The following is a 12,008-nucleotide window of genomic DNA, read 5'->3' on the forward strand; positions in this document are numbered from 1 at the left end:
CCGCAGCCAGGATGGTCCTCAATCTCCCTAGGCTTTCCTCTGTATCTTTTGCCAGGAAAAACCTTAACTGTCTGCCCATCCAGTCTAGGATCTCTTTCAAGCTCCTTTGCCTCGCCCATGGGGCTATGTATGGCTCTAGGTCCCTCCTCCATCCTTATTCCCCCAGTAGAGCCCTCTGCTCATTAAGTAAAAATCTCCTTCTAGTCCCTAGATTTGCAAAAGCAAGATGGGGAGGTAGAGCGTTTTCCACTTTGGTACCTAAGCTCTGAAACTCCCTCCCCCCAGAACTGGTAGGACAATCCTCTCTGGCGCTTTTTCGCAAAGCATTGAAAACCTGGTTCTTTCTAGAGGCTTACTCGTAGACTTGCACCCGGTGAATTTAGACTATCTGATCTGTTTGGCACCTTGATGCCCTTGAGCTAAGTTGCAGGGTATAGGTCTTTCCTCACTCACTCACTCACTCACTCACTCACTCACTCACTCACTCACTCACTCACTCACTCACTCACTCACTCACTCAGGTTGGTCCAAGCCCTCGTCATTGATCTGTGAGAGTACTGCTCCCATACCATGCTCTGAAGCATCTGTCTGTACTATGAACTCACTGGAGAAGTCAGGTACCTTGAGCAGAGGCGCTGTACACATGACAGTCTTCAGGGCATCAAAAGCAGTTTGACAGGCATTGGTCCAATTCCCTTTCCTGGGCTGCTTCCTTGAAGTCAGCTGGGTCAAGGGGCAACAATTGTGCCATATTCCTTGACACACCGTCAGTAATACCCGGTGAGACCTAAAAAGGCTCTCACCTCTGTCTGGGTCTTGGGGGGCTCCCAAGCCAGAATGGTATCAATCTTTGCCTGTAGGGGCGCCACCTGGTCGCTCCCTACCTGGTGTCCCAAGTACACCACAGATCCCTGCCCTATCTGGCACTTGCTGGCCTTGATAGTGAGGCCTGCCCTTTGCAGAGCCTTCAACACTTTGCAGAGGTGTTGCAAGTGTTCTTCCCACGTGGAGCTGAACACAGCAATGTCATCCAGGTATGCTGCTCTGAATTCCTCCAGCTTGGTCAGTACCTGGTTGACCAGTCTCTGGAATGTGGCAGGGACGTTCTTCAACCCAAAGGGCATGACACAGAACTGGAAGTGCCCCTCCGGCGTTGAGAACGCAGACCTCTCTTTGGCCCCCTCAGTTAAGGCAATCTGCCAGTACCCAGATGTTAAGTGAAACATACTGAGGTACTGGGCAGCTCCCTAACCGATCCACAAGCTCGTCAGCTCTGGGGATGGGGTGTACGTCAGTCTTGGTGACCGCATTGAGCCCATGGTAGTCCATACAAAGCCGGAGTTTTGGAGTGGCACCGGGCGCAGCAGCTTTTGGTACTAAGACCACTGGGCTAGTTCAGGGGCTGCTGGAGGGCTCAATTACCTCTAGCGCCAACATCTTGGAAACCTCTTCCTTGATGCTGGCCCTGACCTTGTCAGCTACCCTGTAGAATTTCTGTTTCACAGGTAGACTATCTCCATTGTCCACATCATGGATGCACCAATTGGTGACACCTGGGGTCAAGTAGAACAGGGAGGCAAACTGACCCAACACCTTGTGACAGTCCCTTCACTGTTCTGGGGTCAGGTGGGGTGAGAGTACCACACCATCCACTGACCCGTCTTGCTCCTTGGCTGTCAAGAGGTCAGGAAGAGGGTCACTTTTCTCTTCCATACCAGCATCTGTAGCCAGGAGAATTGTCACATCAGACCTCTCAAAGTGGGGTTTGGGGCGGTTCACATGTAAGACCCTCAGGGGCTGCGTCGGGGTCTTCAAGTTAACCAGGTAGGTTACTTCGCTCTTGCGCTCCGCCACCTCATATGGCCCAGTTCACTTGTCTTGGAGCGCACAAGGCTCCACTGGCGCCATCACCCACACTTTCTGCCCAGGTTGAAATTCGACCAGAGTGGTATTCTGGTCGTACCATCTTTTCATTTCTTCCTGGCTAGATTCTAGGTTCTCCTGATCAAGTTTCCTGAAGCATTGTGTCTGGTTGCGGAAGGCCAACACATAGCTGAACACATCCTGTGTGGTTTTCCTGTGGGATTCCTCCCACCGCTCCTTCACCAGTGTGATAGGTTCTCTAACAGGGTGGCCATACAGAAGTTCATAGGGACTGAACCCCAAGGACTTCTGAGGCACCTCCCTGTAGGCAAACAACAGGCATGGTAGAAAGATGTCCCACTTCCGTCTCATGGGCTCCTCTAGGCCCATAATTATACCTTTCTGGGTGCTGTTGAACCTTTCAACCAACCCGTTTCCTTGAGAGTGGTAAGGAGTGGTGAACTAATAAGTTACCCCACACTTCTCCCACAGAGACTTCATGTACCTAGAGATGAAGTTGGTACCCTGGTCGGAGGCCACCTCTCTGGGGAACCCCACACGTAAAAGATCCCCATCAATGCATGGCCCACCACGGGGGCTGTGATTGTCCTGGGAATGAACAGCTTCCGGGTACCTGGTAGCATGGTTCACCAAGACCAGTATGAACCTGTTGCCTAGTGCTGTCTTGGGGTCCAGTGGCCCCACGATGTCGATGCCCACCCGCTCGAAAGGGGTGCTCACCACAGGAGAAGGGTTGGAGGTGTGCCTTGCACTTCCCTTCACTCTTGCCACTTGCCTTATATGTCTGGCAAGATCTACAGAATGTCACGATGTGCTTCTTCATCTGGGGCCTGAAGAAGTGGGTGACAAGCCTTTGGAAGGTCTTGTCTTGCCCCAGATGTCCTGCGAGAGGCACGTCATGAGCGAGACCCATTAGGAAGTTCCTGAAGCACTTGGGTACCACCAGCACATGGACTGCACCGGGCTCAGCAAACTTAGACTCAATTTAAAGCAACTCATCTTCCCAGTAAATTAGATGCTCCTTGGACTCTCCACCTGCTTCCTAGAGTGCAGCCTGCTGCTGCACACCAATGAGGGAAGGTCATTCCATCTGTGCTTTGCAGAATTCCTCCCTGGAGGGTCCACCTTCTTGCTGCCAATGGGTCAGCTCAGGTAGGTCCCCCAGTTCGGCCACCTGTTCCCCGGTAGGCTCCAGGGCATCCCCCCAGGTTCTGCTCCTTCCAGGGCCTTGGTAATGGTTGGGGTTGGTATCCTGTGCCCCCTGCCTCTTCCTCTCCTGGCAGGGCCACTGTTTCAAGCGCCAGTTCTGCTCAATCACCCCTACTGGCTGCCATAGACCAAGTGGTCACGCAGACCCACTCAGGCAGACTCAACCTCTCCATATGAGCGTGGTGTTCTACTTCCTTCCACAGGGAACTCTCCAGATCATTACCTAGCAGACAGTCTACAGGCATGGATGGACTCACAACAACCTTCAGGAGACCTGAGACCCCCCTCCACTCAAATGGAACCTGCGCCACTTTGCAGAGGCGCACCGAGTTGGCAGCTGCAACTACTGGGTGGAGTACATTGGTAATGACCTGCTCTTCAGACACCCGCTGACACCTCACAGATGTAACGCTGGCTCCGGTGTCTCGCAGAGCCTCTATCTCCCACCCATTGATGGTCACCTTTTGCCCGTATTTCTTAGTGTTAGGGTGTAGATAGGCATCCTGGACCATCTCTTGGTCTCCTAAAGAGACAAGGGTCATGACTGCTAGCCCCTCCTCCCCACTGGAAATTAACTCCCCTCCCAAAGCTACACTTGCTAAACTCGGGGCTGGAGACCCAGTGGGGGCTGGAGGTTTCTTGAGGCACCTAGAGAAAACAAGTCCCACCTCATTGCAGTGATAGCAGGTAGGGGGGCCCCTGTTGTCGCTTCTGCCCCTAGGGGGCCATGGTTGCTTGGGTTTGGGGGGTGGGACTCCATACCCTGGGAACTGTTTTGGGGCCCTTGAGAGAACTCCTATTGGTTACCCTTGTCCCCCCACTCCTCTGCTGGGGACCCTGCCCACCTTTGGCTGTGGTACCCGCAATTCCTCTGTGGAACCTGGTACTGGTCCAGCGGTCCATCTCCTTAACAAGCTCAATGCGGTCTGTTAGCTTGCTGTCTAAAAGATGCTAGTGCAGCTCTGGAACACAAAGACTTCTCAAGTGCTCCCACCTAATTAAATGCAACAACCCCTTATAATGAGTTACTTTGCTGCCCTTCATCCAACCTTCCAGTGCACGCGAGTACAGATTCACACACTCCATCCAAGTCTCAGACTCTTTCTTCTTGGAGTTCCTAAACTACAGTCTGTACTGCTCTGGAGTAAGTCCATACCTGAGACATAGGGCCTCCTTCATATTGGGGTAGGTCATGGTACCTGCTAATTCTAAGGGCTCTAGAGCGCTCCTCCCAGAAGCCTCACAATGTTTCCACAGGCCCTCCCCCAATGCTGTTCAGGCACACCATTCATTCTAAATGCAATCTCATAAAAAGTAAACCAGGCATAGATATCCTCACTCTTATTGTAATTCTGTACCAGATCCTTGGGAATATATACTTTACCCCTCTGCACTGGCTGTGCGCTGCCACCATTTGAACCGGACTCCAGCTCCTTAGCCTTGATGTCCAGTTCTCTCATGCTCAACTCATGAGCCAGAAGCAATATTTTTTCTTCCAGGGCACAGGCATTCTTGCTCTCCTCCGTCACCCTGGCTCTCTCTTTCTCCATTTCCAATTTCTTCAACCTCATGATTTCCAAGTCATAGTTTCTCACTCTCTGGTTCTCCTCTAACTCTTCTGAGGTAAGACCCATACTGGAATGGGTGCTGCCAGGCTTTGAGCCTGGATTGCCGATAGGAAATCTTGGGGTTGAAACCCCTCCCTTCCACTTGCATCATCTCCCTCTTGTGCCTCCTTCGAGGCCTTCAAGATTCTCTGCAGCTCATCCTTCCTTGAGCTGCTTCTCACAGGGCAACTGTGATCCTTGCAAAATTGTTTGAGCTGCTCAACTTTCTCAATGCAAAACTCCAATCCTGTCTCCACACTTGCTGCCTTTCCATTCTGAGACATGATGCTTTGAAGAGTTACTCAAAAATAGAACCAAAAAGAATCAGAACACAGTATGTGGCTGCGTAGTGGTCTGCACTAAACTAGTGATGTACACTAATCACCGTGGGTCAAGTACAAATACAAGTTCAAATCCTGACCGCTGACCACCAATGTTAGAATTCAGAGTCTCTAGTTGGCACAGGTAGGTACTTGTGACAAATAGGGACCCTGGCCTCTAGTCAGGGTAAGGGGGATACACACTTTAGATAACCCCTGCTCACCCCCTTGGTAGCTTGGCATGAGCAAACAGGCTTATCAAAGGCAATGTGAAAAGTATTTGTACCAACACTCACAGTAACACAGTGAAAACACCACAAATGGACTCCACACCAGTTTAGAAAAATGGAAGTATTTAATCTAAACTAAACAAGACCAAAACGACAAAAAATCCAACATACACAGTTCAAGGATATGATTTCAAAAGAGTTATTAAGGTTGCCTTAAAATAATCCACAGTTGCGTCATGTTTTAGCCAAAAGTGCCTTTAGATGCGACAAAAGTTCCTAGGGCAAGCTGCAGTGTTGATAAACAAGTGATGCATCACTCCTGAGACCCTGGGGAGGCGATGCGAAAACCCCGCTGGATGCAGTGGGCGTGTTGCAGTGACTCTGGTCTGTATGGGGAAGGATGCGATACCTTGTATGGATTTCGGTGCACAGGTTTCGTAATAAGCGTCTCTCAAAGGTAGGCTGCGACAATCTTCGGGACAGCGAAAATCTCAGGTGCGACGGCGATATGAAACGCAGCGTCGATCTTCTCCTCTCGCGGCCCATCGATGCGATGGTTCTGCGACGACTCTTGCAGTCACGTGATGTGGTCCGACAGGCTCTGCGACGATACTCGCAGCGATGGTACTCTTCCTGCACCAGAACGATGCATTCCGCAAGCGAAGGATGCATCGGTTCTTGCAGCGGCAAGAAGAGCTGCGACGATTCTGATCTTCACGGCGGCAGGAATTTCCTCGCACTGGCGGGAATGCGCTCCGCAAGCAAGCGATGCATGAATCTTTGCAGATTGCCTTTAGTTTCTTCTTATCCAGCTTCCCAACAACAGGCACAACTTCCAGAGGCACCACATCTGGCCCAAGCACTTTAGGAAGGACACAACTCTCTCAGTAGATTTCGGGGGGAAGCTGGGGGTGAAGTCCTTTTCTTCCTCGGACTTCTTAACAGGAAGCCAGGTCTACTAAGGCCCTTGGAGATTTCTTCAAGCAAGGGGACACAGCACAAAGCAAAGTCCTTCCCCTCTTCTTGGCAGCAAAGCAACAGCAAGTCAGCCCACAAACACACAGAAGGACAGTCATTCCTCTTCAGTCTTCCAGCTTTCTCCTTGGCAGAGGTTCCTTCTTGATTCCAGGATGATCTAATTTTCTGTAGTCTGGGGTCCTATACTTATACCCCTGAAAGTCTTTGTTCCCTTTATGCAGGAAGGCTCTGAGCCCGGTCCGAACCAGTTCTGGGTGTTCTTTGAGCACTTTGTTTTCCTGGCTTCTCCTTTCCTTTTAGAGAGAGGGACGGGGTCGTCAGCCGCCCAGCAGGAGGTGGAGCCAGCATTGTGGAAGGCAGGCACAGCCCGATTCAGGCCCTAGTTCTACCCCCTCCCACCACTCTAGATGCAGATGGAGCTATTCAGCCCATGGATGGCCCACTCACCCTCTGGGAGCCACCCAGCCCCTGTCACTCACAAACCAGGCAGTCAATATACAAACAGGCCAAGGCACACAGAAATGTCAGACAAGAGAACAGCCACTTTTTAAAAGTGCAGCCACTTTTTAAAAGTGCTGTTCTCAAACACATGATTTAAAAACCACCTTTCCTAAAAGATGTATTATTAAATTTTGAGTTCAGCGATACCAGACCTTTATGTCCTATCTTGCTCCTAGAGAAACTTGAGGTAGCAGCTCATTTTGTTAGCATGTTCCGTTCATCTTAACCACATAGACATCAAGTTGCTTCATGTTATGTGTTTTAGGATGTCATTCTGCTTACAATGCATTTAGTGTCATAATGGCAGAATTTACTTGTGATGGCCTTCCTGTGGAGGCCAGAGTATTCAGAGCATAAGTGGTTTGTGGACAAAATATCAATTTAAAAGATAGAGATATTAATTACAACACTCAGGGGCTTATTTGCAATCCTCATGCCTACGTCGCCTTTTCCGATACTACCAGTGGCACAAGGGGCTTGTAAATTAGCCCCTCAGTTCCTTAAAAGAAGTGTGTAATTGTGTTAAATCTACCCTACTAAAGCTATCAGGAACACCCACTAATATCTCTCGATGGTTTGATTCTGAATGTTTCCTTGCCAACAGGCGGTTACGTGAAGCCCTAATGGCCAGGCCTAGGGACCCTGCTGAGGTGGTCATGGCTCGTTCATTTTATAAACAAGTGCTGAAAAGAAGCACAGTAGAACTGAGCAATGAAAATTGGGAGTGTCTCATATTAGCTGCCAATAGCAGGATTATCAGGTCTTCTGATCCTCTGTAAATAGCTTCAAGCAGAGAGATAAGTTACCCTCTGCAATGAGCTGTTACATTTCTGGTGATCAGTGGGTGGTCCAATATTCTACTATTTATTGCTTGCCTACCAACTGCCCCAAAGACAGGTCGATCTGTCAGCTCATCTTCATCTGGCATTAAATTTCACATTTGGAGGATGGTAGGAATGGGGGTTCTCTAGTGGGTCTCTAGTTGGCAGTGGTTTGTACCCTGTCCAAGTAGGGACCCTTATTCTAGCCAGACCAAGACCAAGACCGAAGTGAAAATCATCCAACATACACCAGCAAAGATATGACTTTTAGAATGTTAAAAATAGTGCAGTCCAAGGGAAACTTTGGATGCCTCATGTTTATCACAAAGTACCTCGATGCATCAAAATCAAAGACGGAAATGGGCGCAGGGGAGGTTAGGTGCCGGAAAAGCAAAGCGATGCATCCGTTCCTTACTCCCATGCGAGGTTATGTGTTGGTTCCTTACTGCCAGGGGAGATGATGTGTCAGTTCCTTTATGTCAGGGGAGGTGATGCATCAATTTCCAGACACACTGCCTTGGTTTCATACTACTGGGAAATGTCAATGAAGAACTTGGCACACAGGTGTAATTCTTCAAAAATCTGGGCGTGCTGGGTCCATGCGGCGGCGATGAAACAGGTTCCGCATTGATTCTCCAGCTGCAAGCAGGTGATGTGTCGATTTCTTCAGCTGCACCGCAAGGCCTATATCAGAATAGGAGCGGGTGTCATGAATGTTGGTGACACATTGCTGGGGACTCAGGCTGCGGTGATACATTTTTTTGCATGACAGGCAATGTACCTTTTCTTCAGCCTCACTGCAGTAATGCATTGCTTTTTCAACTGCACATCATTGCTGCTGCGGAAAAACAGGTACTGAAGGTCAATGCAGGGATTTTCTTCAGTCTTTTGCAGCAAAGCCACCTTCAAGGGCCCAGAACTGAAATTGGCACCACTTGGCAGGTCAGAAATCCCTCTTTATGGCCTTCAAGGCTCTGCACAACTGTGGACCGGTAAATCTTAGGCAGCATATTAGATGGTACACTCCCAAGAGAACTCTTCGCTTGTTTGGAACGACAATGGTAACTTTGCCTACATTTAAAAGAGCCAACTGGGGCGGTCGACGCTTTGTTACCTGCATGACCAGGGCATGGAATGAACCTAATTTCCACATACAAGCCTGACCTGCCGTCACTTAAGAAGGCACTGAAATCTTGGCTATTTAGCAACTAGATCAAACTCTGTCCTCCGTGCCTATCCTGTTATCACTGACTTTTTGAGCTAAGCACTGCATACATTTATGTAATATAACATAACAGAACTCCCAGCAGAGAAGTACAGGGGCTGCAGGTGAAGTCTTTGCTGGTCCTGAGACTTCTTAATAGGAGGTAAGTGCACACAAGCCCTTGGAGAACCTTGGAAAGCAGGATACATAAAGCAAAGTCCAGCCCTTTTACTGCCCAAGACATAAGCAGCAAGCAGTAGGCCAGCACAACACAGCAAGAAGCAGAGTGGCAGGTCCCCTCCTACAGCTTCTCCAGCTCTACTTCTTGGCTGAATCTCCCCTTTGTTCAGAAGTGTTCTGAATTTAGTATGTCACAATTCCAGTACTTATACCAGTTTCTGCCTTTGAAGTAGGCAAACGTCAAAGGAAAGACTTTGTACTGCAGAAGACCATGCCTTTCCCTGACCTGGCGCCATACACACTACAAGGAGGTCAATACAGCTTTGTGTGAGGCCAGACACAATGCAAAACAGCCCAACTGTTAGACTAAACCAGAAGTTGATTCCTCTGGCAGGAAGAGGGACAGAATAGTAAAGCAAGAAAATGTCCACTTTCTAAAACTGGAATTTTCACATACACCAGCTGAAAATTAACTTCACTAAAATATGTATTTTTAAATTGGGAGTTCAGGGACCCCAAACTCCAAAGCTCTATCTCTTTCCAATTGGAAGTTACACTTGTAAGAGCTTACAAGGCAGCTCCAGCGATAACCTATGGTAGAGACAGTCCTTGCAATGGTAAAAAATGAAATTGGCAGTATTTCACTATCAGGACATGTAAAACAATCAGTGCAGAGCAGTAATATTGACGTAGAAACATCTAGGGACATAAATATTTATGCAAAAATATTGTGGAGAAGAAATAGTGACAACAGACATATCGTGGACAAGAATAGTAATTAATATCGATTTCAAAAATATCAATGTATTAAATATCATTTACAAAAATAAATATAGTTGACAAAAATATTAAATTTTTTATAATGTTATGTATTTTTGTGGTTTTAATGAGAATTGTTTGTCATTGTATTATATCTTTTAAAATTGTAGTAGTTATTTATTTATTTCAAGTTTAATTTTGTGTTTTTAGTTACCTAGTGGGTTGTGTGTTTATAGGGGACCAGGGTGGGAAATAATTTAATTATATAGAATAAAATTATAATTTATAGTAGTTAATATTTTATTTTTATTAGAATTTTGCGTTTTTAGTTCAGAGAAGATTGTGGGTTTACAGGGGAATAGGGCGGGAAGTAATGTAATTATATAAAATGTATTGAATAATGAATGTTAATTGAATAATTAATAATAGTTTAATAATTAGTTGTTAATTAATTTCAATTAATCAATTAATCATTAATTATGTTAATTATTTAATTAATTTTTGGAGTGTGTTGTGGTGTTTGTATGTGTAGCTGGTGTGAAGGGTGGTAAGTAATGAATTTTTTTTGGATTAATTATTAAATGTTTATAAATTATTTTCCATTAAATAATTAGTAATTATTAATTGTAATTGTGTAATTATTTTTAGGTGTGTGTTGTGGATATTATTGTGTTAATTAATGTGTAATTTATGATTTGTATTATCTTTGTTAATAATATATTTAATTTTATATATTTATTGTGTTAATATTTTTGAATTTTATTGTTGTGGGATCTAGCACTTTCCCTACTGTTTCCCTCATTGGAGTGGGAATAGTAATTGTTACCCCTACTCTATCCAGCGCTTTCCCTACAGTTGCACTCACTGGAGTGGTAATAGTAATTGTTACCCCTACGCTATCCAGCGCTTTCTCTACTGTTGCACTCACTGGAGTGGAATAGTAATTCTTACCCCTCCGCTATCCAGTCCTTTTTTTACTGTTGTACTCACCGGAGTGGGAATAGTAATCCTTACCCCTACTCTATCCAGCGCTTTCCCTGATGTTGCACTCACTGGAGTAGGAATAGTAATTTTTACCTCTCCGCTATCGAGTCCTTTTCCTACTTTTGCACTCACTGGAGTGGGAATAGTAATTTTTACTCCTCTGCTATCCAGCGCTTTCTCTACTGTTGCACTCACTGGAATGGGCATAGTAATTCTTACCCCTCCGCTATCCTGTCCTTTCTCTACTGTTGTACTCACTGGAGTGGTAATAGTATTTTTTTTTTTTTAAGTTCAAGTTTATTGAAACCAAAAACATAGCATAAATACAAAATGTAATACAGTCAATCAACGAGAGGCATAAGAGATATACAAATGAAATTTAAGGAGGTATAATAAAACGGAATCAATAAACACCATTTATTTTGTTTTCTTTTTCCCTTCCTTGCTATTTCTTTTTCATGATTTAGCTATAGGTGTTTATTGATTCCGTTTTATTATACCTCCTTAAATTTCATTTGTATATCTCTTATGCCTCTCGTTGATTGACGGTAATAGTATTTTTTACCCCTACGCTTTCCAGCACTTTACCTACTGTTGCACTCAATAGAGTGGGAATAGTAATTTTTACCCCTACGCTATCCAGAGCTTTCCCTACTGTTGCAGTCAGTGGATTTCGAATAGTAATTTTTATCCCAACGCTATCTAGCGCTTTCCCTACTGTTGCTCTCACTGGAGTGGGAATAGTATTTTTTACCCCCTCACTATCCAACGTTTCCACTACAATTGTGTTTATTTTGTTATTAAATGTATGTTTTATTTTTATTTTTATAGTTTAATGTGTTAATTAAATATAGAATATTTTATTTAATTAAAAATATTTTATATGTGTATATTTTATTTTTATATCATTTGAAAAGTGTATAAATTAAAGAGAATAGTTAATAACATGTAGTTAAGTAAATATAGGTATAAGTACACTTGTTTGTGTTTATATTTATTAAATTAGGTTTATTAGTTAAAATATATATTATGTTTATGTATAGGAAGTCAATATTTGTGTTATCAATAATTTCACATCAATATTTTTTTCATCAATATTTTTAATATCGATATTTTAACATGGAACCAAAACACTCAATGACATGTTGTACCTTTCACATACACTGCAACCTGCCCATGGGGCTACCTTTGGCCTACCTTAGGGGTGCCTTATATGTAGAAAAATGCAAGGTTTGGGCCTGGCAAGAGGGTGCACTCGCCAGGATGACATGGTAGTTTAAAACTGTACACACAGACACTGCAGTGGCAGGTCTGAGACATGGTTGCAGGGC

Source organism: Lissotriton vulgaris, chromosome 9 (assembly GCF_964263255.1).
Source record: "Lissotriton vulgaris chromosome 9, aLisVul1.2, whole genome shotgun sequence".
Taxonomy (NCBI): Eukaryota; Metazoa; Chordata; class Amphibia; order Caudata; family Salamandridae; genus Lissotriton; species Lissotriton vulgaris.